The sequence below is a fragment of the Balaenoptera acutorostrata genome, chromosome 5 (assembly GCF_949987535.1).
Source record: "Balaenoptera acutorostrata chromosome 5, mBalAcu1.1, whole genome shotgun sequence".
In the NCBI taxonomy this organism is placed as follows: Eukaryota; Metazoa; Chordata; class Mammalia; order Artiodactyla; family Balaenopteridae; genus Balaenoptera; species Balaenoptera acutorostrata.
This window is the reverse complement of record NC_080068.1, coordinates 6,548,280-6,557,378: the sequence shown is the minus strand read 5'-3', so window position 1 is coordinate 6,557,378 and position 9,099 is coordinate 6,548,280. Positions and strand designations below refer to the sequence as shown.

The following is a 9,099-nucleotide window of genomic DNA, read 5'->3' as shown; positions in this document are numbered from 1 at the left end:
AGGTCTATTAAAAAAATAATAAAAATAAATAATAAATACCTGGTTTCTAGCACCATACAGGCCTTACTTTGAGAGCATATCTCCATCACCACCTTCTGAACTGAATTTTTCCATAATAAAAATTTATTCTTACACAAATCTACAGCTTTTAAACAGTAAAAAGAAAGACCCACTGTCACCTAGGAAGAGGACTTGAAGCGACACATGGGAAGCAGGGCAGCTCCGGGACATCAGGGCACGTGGTTACCGGCTCTGCTCAATGTATGTGGAGATGTTTATTTCTTCTGGAAGCTCTGTCACATTCATTTCAAACCTGTCCTGGACATCATTGAGGATGTTGGCATCATTCTCATCAGACACGAAAGTAATGGCTAGGTCTTTGGTTCCAAAGTGACCCGCACGGGCCACGTGGTGGAGGTAGGTGTCCGAGTCCTCGGGCATGTCATAATTGAAGACAATGTTGACACGCTCAATGTCTATTCCTCAGCCAAACAGATTGGTGGCCACCAGGATCCACCACTGGAAGTCCTTGAATTGCTTGATAACGTGACAGTTGCTCCTCCTGGGCCATGGCCCTGTGGATGGCAATGGCTGGGAAGTTCTGCTCCACAAGGAGCTGGGCTAAGGCCATGCAGCATTACACCGACTTCACAAATATCACCACCTGGTTAAACTCCAGCACGTCCATGAGATCAAAGAGCTTGCGGTTCTTCTGCAAGAAGTCTGACGCAGTACTGCTGCACCCCAAGCAGTGTGAGCTTGGTCTCGTCGTCCACAAACACCTCCATGGGGTCTTGCCTGAACTTCCTGCAGGTGGGCAGGAACAACTACTGTCAAGACTAAGAGACTGGTTCAGTGGGATGGAACAATCTGCCGACTCAGCTTCTGAACTCTGAGACTTGGAGAAGTTTCAAACGTGGGACTTTAGTGCAGCACAATTTGCCACCCCTAGTTGTGTCTCTTTGGCAAGAGGATTAATCTAGGCTGGTTATTTTAAAAAAAACATGACTCCGGAGGTCTTTCTTGTTATCTCCCCCTTAACTGCCTGCCTTTAGATTTATGGTACTGTTCCTGGAATAAAACAGTCACCGGAGATGTCTGCAAAACATGGGCTAGGAGTGGTGGGGGAACAGGGCCTAGAGATCAAAGTCCACTCTTGTTGTCTCATTGTCTCCATGTGGCCCAGCAAACAGTTGTTTACCAAACATTTGCTTCTCCATCTTCCAGGAATGGCCTTCCTCCCCTCGGACGTCCCGACCACCTCCCGCAACAGAAGCTTTTGTCTTTAGCTGAAGACGGTGTTTAAAGTGAGAATTTCAACGATCGTGGTGAGTTAGTTTTCCCGGGTTTCTCCATTGTTCGATTTTCTGTTAATCTGTCTCATGTTAATCTAATTCTTAGAGCAGCCAGAAGAGCCTAGAAGGGTGGAGGAAAATATATTCCTCCCCAACAACACACACACACGTTGGATAATTATTAGTTCTGTTTCTCTGGGGAACCCTGACTGATACAGGAATCTACACTGGGGTAAAGCGCTAGACTGTTTTATATAACTTAAAACTACAGTCCCCAAATTTCTCCTTCTAATTTCTCAACTTTCCATTTAATATTTATTGTGACTATCTGATAATAGAGTGATACAGAAATAAGTATGTAATTTATTAGAAAATCACAAAACTTATCCTTTTGGTTTTTTACAGAACAGAAAAATAAGTATTAAAACATTGGTTTATTTTCCATAGGAATAAACATAATTGAGACCAAATTTGAGATAATAGATTAAATATTTGTTCAGTCTCCATGTGATTTAACTTTCTTGTCTACAGTTTTGCAGAAAATGCTTTTTTCTTTCCAAATACAATGGGGTCATTTTGTTCACTGTCACTTTCATGTCTTCTTTTTCATACTTCTCAACATTCACGAAGATTTATGGTCCTTTTTCACCTTTATCTTCTATCACAGGACACAAGGTTATCATTCTGTTCTCTTGCATCAAACACCTCACTTTTTTCACCCCCTCCTTCCACTTTCTATCTCTTAATTCTGAGTCTTTCCCCACCTCTGGATCCTTGGCCTTTTATTTTCCTACTTATTCTTTCTTTCAGAGATTTAGTGTTTCTAAGAATTCAAAAATTTTTTTTCTGTGTTGCTGTGTTTTTAGAATCATCTGTTTTTAGTTCCAGAAATATAAAAAGCAATTGTATTTTACAAGAGAAGATATATTGGTGCACTTTTAAGAAAGCAACAATCACAGCACTAATTAGGAAGGGGGCTAGCAACTCACACAAAAGGGGAATTTGGGGAAGACTCAAAGTAGGCCGACCATAAAATGTGATAATAACAAAATTACACATTTAAAGAAGAGTGGGAATTTTTACAAAGACTGTTCATTACTTCTACAAATAACATCAAAACCCAATGCCTCTCTGTCTAGGAAAGAAGGCAATTGATATTAAGAAAACATGAATGTATGGTATTTTTGAATTAGTAAATATGGAACAGCTTTCAGGGAATGAGAAATAATTCACATATTTCTAAATTACAAATACTAATGTATTTCTCATCCAGCATACTTTTAATTTAAAATGGTTATTAGACCTAAAACTTCTAGTCTGTGGAAAAATAAGTCCTATGGATCTTTAAACAAGTGATATTTATTTTTTTAAATTGAGGAATAAATTATGATATTAAGCAAATTATATACACAGTAAATCAGGTGAGGGTCAAATCAGAATAATCTAAACAGAGATGTTGTATGAATAGAAGAAGCAGTATATATTTCTCTAATGGTACAAGGAATCCAAGGATATTTATGGCAAAATATATGATAATTTAATTGTGAGGAGAAATTCAGATGAAAATTTGGAAACTTATATATATATATACATATATATGTAAAAAGTTCATATATACATATTGTAAACACTTCACATTTTACTTGAATAATTTATATTTAAGAAATGTATTTCTTTCTGGTAGTACTTCATACATACGGAAATCAGCATATCGTCACTGAATTGTCCTCAGTACAAAATGTGTCATTTTAATAAAATGATACAATAAAATAGCTATTTGATTTCAGGAACCTATGCATCTGATTTGATATTACATTCTAAATTAAATAGATAGCAAGTGTTTTTTTTTCCATGTTTCCAAAATAGAGGCCAAAACATTTGCATATGAAATATATTAACTGTCATGAAATACTTATCTTCACAGCCAGTTTCAGCAGATAATATTTATTCAATCATGCAGTCAGAATTCAAAAGGAAATTTAATGACAATTTTATTTAAGAACGTTGTCATCTTGCTTCTGGAGAAAACAATTGGGACACTATTTCTGCCAAAGACGTTTAGGAAACTCAAGGCTGGCAGTTATGCAAATTCATTTCAAACAACAACTCTGACATCATTCAAGGACACGGTGTTCATAAAGATTTTCTTCTACTGTGACCATCTTTGTAATTGTGCATTTAAAAATGAAAAGTTATATTTTCAACCCATTTAACATCAGGAAGAAAATAATGAAGCTCAGGGTTGGTTGTTTAGATGATAGCATTGAAATTGCTTTAGATTTGTTAGAGAAATGCCATTTTCCCCATGATGCACTTTATTTTTCTGGTTGCTTCATTTCTCTTTCAATTGCCTTGGTTAGCAGTAATGATGTGCAATGTTGGTAATGCATTATTATTGTATGACAAGTGAAAATATTGTAGATTTCAGGGTTTGTAAACATCCAACAAAGAAAGTGTATTTCTTTTCCCCAAACTAATTCAGAACCAAATGGGAGAAAGAATCAGGATTTAGATTGATTAATACCCAAATTTTACCTTTATTATTAGTAAAGTTGAATGAAGAGCATGATTTTATATATGTGTGAAGAGAACTTGCTACTACTTATCCCCGATTTGGGTTTATTAACCAACCTAGTTAGGGCCACAACTAGAAAAATTACAGGATTTCCATAAAAGAATCGTCCCATGCAGCTTGTGGTCAGGCAGCTCCCAGATAATAAAATATTACAATATTTTATCACTAACTTATTCCAAACTTACTATATTAACTTTTTATCACTGCATAAACATCACCACAGACTTATCAGCTTAAACCAACACTCATGTATTACCTCACAAGTAGGTCAGAAGTCCAGGCACGTCTCTTGTGGGTCCTGGGTGCAAGGAGCTACACCTCACAATGTCACGTTGGCCTGCGCTGAGGCTCAGGGTCCTCTCCCCAGTTCATGTGACTGTGGACAGAGCTCATTTTCTTGCTGCTGTTGAACACATGGGAGCTTGCTTATTCAAGACCAGATAGATCATCTCCCTGATCTCAACAAGAGCCTAAACAGTCTTTTAAGGATTCACCTGGTAAGGTCAGGCCTACCCAGAATAACTTTCCTTTTGGCTAATTCAATGTCAAACTGATGAAAGATTTTACTTATATCTGCAAAATGCCTTCACCTCTGCCACTGAATGCAACATCATCGTGAGAGTGCATTCCACCATATCTATAGGTTCTTCCTACAACAATGGGAGATTATGGAGAGTATTAACACTAGGGGATGGGAATCTTTGGGACCGTCTTAGAATCTTTCCTACCCCACTTACCAACCACAAAATTCACTCTTTCCTTTAAGAAGTTAACATGGAATAAAGACATAGGTCAAGAATTTACCCTAACTAAATTGTTTTACTAGAAAATATCAGGCTAAGGGAAAGATTGTCTCCAATGAAGAGACTGCTCTGGATTTGGGTGTGAATTTTGTGAATTCTTTGGCCCTCATCCCAGCGAGCTAGCAGGATGAGTACCCAGCTTTTAGAACTAAGCGTGTTCAGTACTACTCTTCAGTCTCCAGATGCAGGAACTGTCTTGATGGGAAAAAGGCAAAGGTAGAGAGTCACTCCAAATGGGGACCCAGGCTGCCACATGTTGGTCGCAAGCACATGTTCTCTGAACTTGGGCTTGGATCCAGGCAGAGAAGAGCTCACAATGGAAACAGTGATGGCTGTTTGCTCAAGCAGCCAAGAGAAGGAAAAGCGCATTGAAACCCAGCAATGGGGAGAGGCACGGTGGGCCCCTGGGTGGTGAAACCAACCTGACAACAGAGCAGGATCAGAAAGCCCATTCCCAGCATCTTTCTTCATTTCAACAGCAGACCTTTATGTACAACTTCTCAGGAAATTGCTGAGAAATTAAACTGTGGGCAACCCAAGCTTTGCCCAGCAATAGATGCACGATCAATCTAGTTTGCTCCTGGTTTCATTGAATTAGCTTCCATTAATTGAGAGAAAGCAAAGAGCTCTTCTCAATGTATGTTCTCTGTCCCTCCCCACGCAAGAGTTCATCAACTTTCTTTTTTATTGCTACCACTAGTGGACTATTTTGACTTCCAGTGCGTGCCTTTTCAGTTGGTATTTTCATGCTGTACTTTTCCTCATTTCCCCAGTGGTATGTGAATGCCCTCCTATCCCAGCACATCAATAACTGCTGGGCTGAGAAAATGGCTGGCAGCGGGAGAAACCAGGCTTCGGGATGAGGGACCAGGAGTGCAGTCTCTACGGGTCCAGATGGCAGTGTTTGCTCACCTGTGCCTATTATGTAGATTATATATTTAGATTATGTAGGGATTTACTTCCATTGACTGAATTTTCTCTTGTGTTTTGGTCATTTGGTTCTATCTTTTGACAACCCTAGTAATTTTATTAAATATCTGATGTGGTTTGAGTAGTAGGTATTCTAAATTATGCCATTTTCCATTAAAGGTTTACACCTTCCTCTGCTAGGAATATAGAGCAGGTAACTGATGAACTGAATCTAATTATGAACTTGCTGAATTTGAGGTGGGCTAGAGTTGCACTAATAATATGTCTATTTATGTTTTATACCCACTTCTCAGCATGTCCCTCCAGTGATTCTAGCTGAGAGGCTGAGTTTTTCATTGAGGTTGGTCCCCCAGTGGGTTCTGAACTTTGTAATCTTTGTCTGTTCAACACAGTGAGACAAGGGAAAACTCTGTTTCACTTCTCAGAAAGTTTTGGCTCACTTTCTTCACCTCTTATCAACATCGTTTATAATTTTCAAAACATCCTGATTGAAAAATTGTCTGCATTTATGCTCAGTTCTCTGACCCTCCTTTCTATCAGAACCTTGCTCACTCCCGTCTCCAAAGTTCATGTCTTCAGTCACACAGCAATTCAAAACACTTGCTGGTTTCTCTGACTCTCAACTGCAGTCCTCTTCTCAAGCCCTGTGCCTACCACCCAGGCCTCTTTCCATCCACACAGAAGCAGAAATATCCTAAAAGAAGTAGCTGCCCTACATCTGCTCACCTCTCCTCACTCCCCCTCTTTGGAATGTAGGGCTTTCATTATTACCTCAGCAGCATTCTGCTGCCTTTAAATTAAAAAAAAAATTAAACCCTCAAATTAGTAAATAAATAAATTTGCAATTTTTCTAGATTTCTAGATCATTTCATGGAAGGATTATTTGCTTACACACTACTCTGCCTTAGCTAGAAGCAGAAGTTTTCTGCTGACCTAGTTTTAAAAGGGCTTCAATCCTTGCCTCAAATTAATAAACAAGATAAGGAGAATCCTGAATTCAAAGGTGTAAATTCAAGCATAAAAATAAAATAAAGGGAGTGAATTGGATAAATTTATTGCTACTGCCTAAATGACCTGCCTTCTATTACCAAAGTCAAAGATTATGTAATAAATCTTTTGTGTAACAAAATCTCTAAGTCATGTTTTTAAAATCACGTTTAGTTGTCTGATTGGTACACTGCCAAGAAATTCTTAAGGAACATTCTTCAGTGTAGGGTGAAAAATTCTGAATTTAGAAGGGCTGTACAAAATTGTCAGATCATCTCCAACATAAAGAAGAGTTTTTTTCTGTAGTCCTAAAAGATATTTTTTACTAGGTATACATTCTACTGGATAAGGAATAATTATGACGGTTAAGATCAGCAGGTTTTCTGTACCATCTGAGAATCATAAGTATAATTTAAGTATGAATTTTGGGGAAAGCTCAACCATGGCGTTTTACTTTTTAGAAAAATAGCATACAGAGGAGAGTTTCACTTAGAAGGAATTTTATTCAGAGGTCACCAAGAGTTACATGCAATCATGTTCATCAGAAGGATAATTAGCATCGGGGACTTCCCTGGTGGTCCAGTGGTTAAGACTCCGTGCTTACACTGCAGGGGGTGCATGTTTGATCCCTGGTCAGGGAACTAAGATCCCTCATGCCTCACGGGGCAGGCAAAAAAAAAAAAAAAAAAGGTAATTAGCATCTCTCTGGGTTGATTGTAATATTTACTCTTCTCAGAGCTCCTTTGGCCGTTATTTTATGTTAGATAAGAGTAACTATATTTTAAACAGAATATCTATTTGTCCATATATACAAAGACAGATATTTACCTTACTATAAGGTGATAAAAATTACATCTCATTGTAACCATCTCACATAAAATTTCATATGTATGTATGTATTTGTCTGACTATACATATATTACCTTCTATACATATATGCTGACATTCTGATTTGATTTTCCTGAGGCATACAAAATTAAGTCTATGGCTGGGGGTAAAAGTCTCCTACTGCCACTATAGGATTAAGAGCATTATGATATAGATTATATAAATTGTAACAAAAACAGTGAATAAAACCTAAATATATCACTGTAGATTATTATACAGAGTAAACTTAAAGCAAAGGCATTTCCATTATATATTTAGACAAGGAATTTGAGAACAAAATACACTCTCTTAACAGCAGAGTGTTTGATCTACCATCAAAAAAGCACACGTGGCAGACAATACATTGAATGCAACAAAAATAAAGGTAAAATATTGTTCTTCTAAGAAGCCAACAGTCTTAGGTTTGGATGGCAAATTTGTGGGAACTAGACAGAACGCTTATACATGTAAAAAACATAGCTTTAATGCAAAAAGGAAAGTTTCCACTGCTCATGAGAGTATGGAATGAAGCATATTATTGCTGTGTTTAAAGATGTTCTTAGGGAAAAGTTTTCAGTAGACTTAGCATTTTAAGTAAGCCTGGAACAATAGGTAAGCTTTCATTTTGTAGGGAACTAAGGGTATTTCAAACATAGAAAATGCAATGAATGAAGCAGAGATGTTAGAGTGAATCTTAAGTGCATGTTAGAAAATATCTTTAAATGAAGATGGAAAAATTAGTTGTGGTCAGGATATGAAGACCTTGAATACAGACAAAAGATTGTGACATCCTGCAAGCCCAGAAAAATCACTGAGAAGTATATTATTTGGAGTTATGTTTCAAGATAACATTCCTTAATAGCAGTCTTTGGGAGTTTAGTTACAGATGGGAGAAACATGATATTGGAAGGCCATTGTGAACATTGGAATTTGAAGTCTATTATAATAGTCCAGGCAGAAAAGAATGGTGTCTAAACAAGAGTAATAGCAGTAGGAAAGAAAAGGTAAAAGACTATAATGTGTTAGTTAATAACTTACTTTTGCACAGTACCTATATTTTCTCAACTTTCCATAGAAATTTAAATTTATTCAGGCTGGAAAAATGAGAAAAAAATACTAAGTATCTACCTTGTGACAGCTTATGTCAACCGTGTTTATAGTCTTAAAAATATTAAATCACACACATTTTGCAGCTAAGGAAAACAAAATCCAGAGATGGTAAATAACTTTCCCAAGAGCAGGGATAGAGCTACTAGGCAATACTTACAGTTCTAACTATCTTCAAACTTTTTATATAACATGATCAGATAATTTCTTCAACAGTTTTATATATATATGTGTGTGTGTATATATATATATATATATATATATATACATTTATTTATATTTTTAACAATTTTATCATTAGTTTAAGGAAAATATATATTTAATATATAATATATTTATAATATAAATATACATTATATATTATAACATATAATATAATATATTATATATTATGTTATATATATTATATATATTATGTTATATTATGTTATATTATAATATATTAATTATAATATGTAATATATTAATATAACATAATATATATTATATTATGCAATATATGTCATATATAATTATATGTACAATAACATATAAT

At 36.2% G+C, this 9,099-nt stretch overlaps 1 pseudogene; it reads right to left on the bottom strand.

The window, feature by feature from the left end:
• Positions 1–243: 243 nt before the first annotated feature.
• Positions 244–6,174, bottom strand: LOC103004614 (ATP-dependent RNA helicase DDX39A-like; annotated as a pseudogene).
• Positions 6,175–9,099: the final 2,925 nt, after the last annotated feature.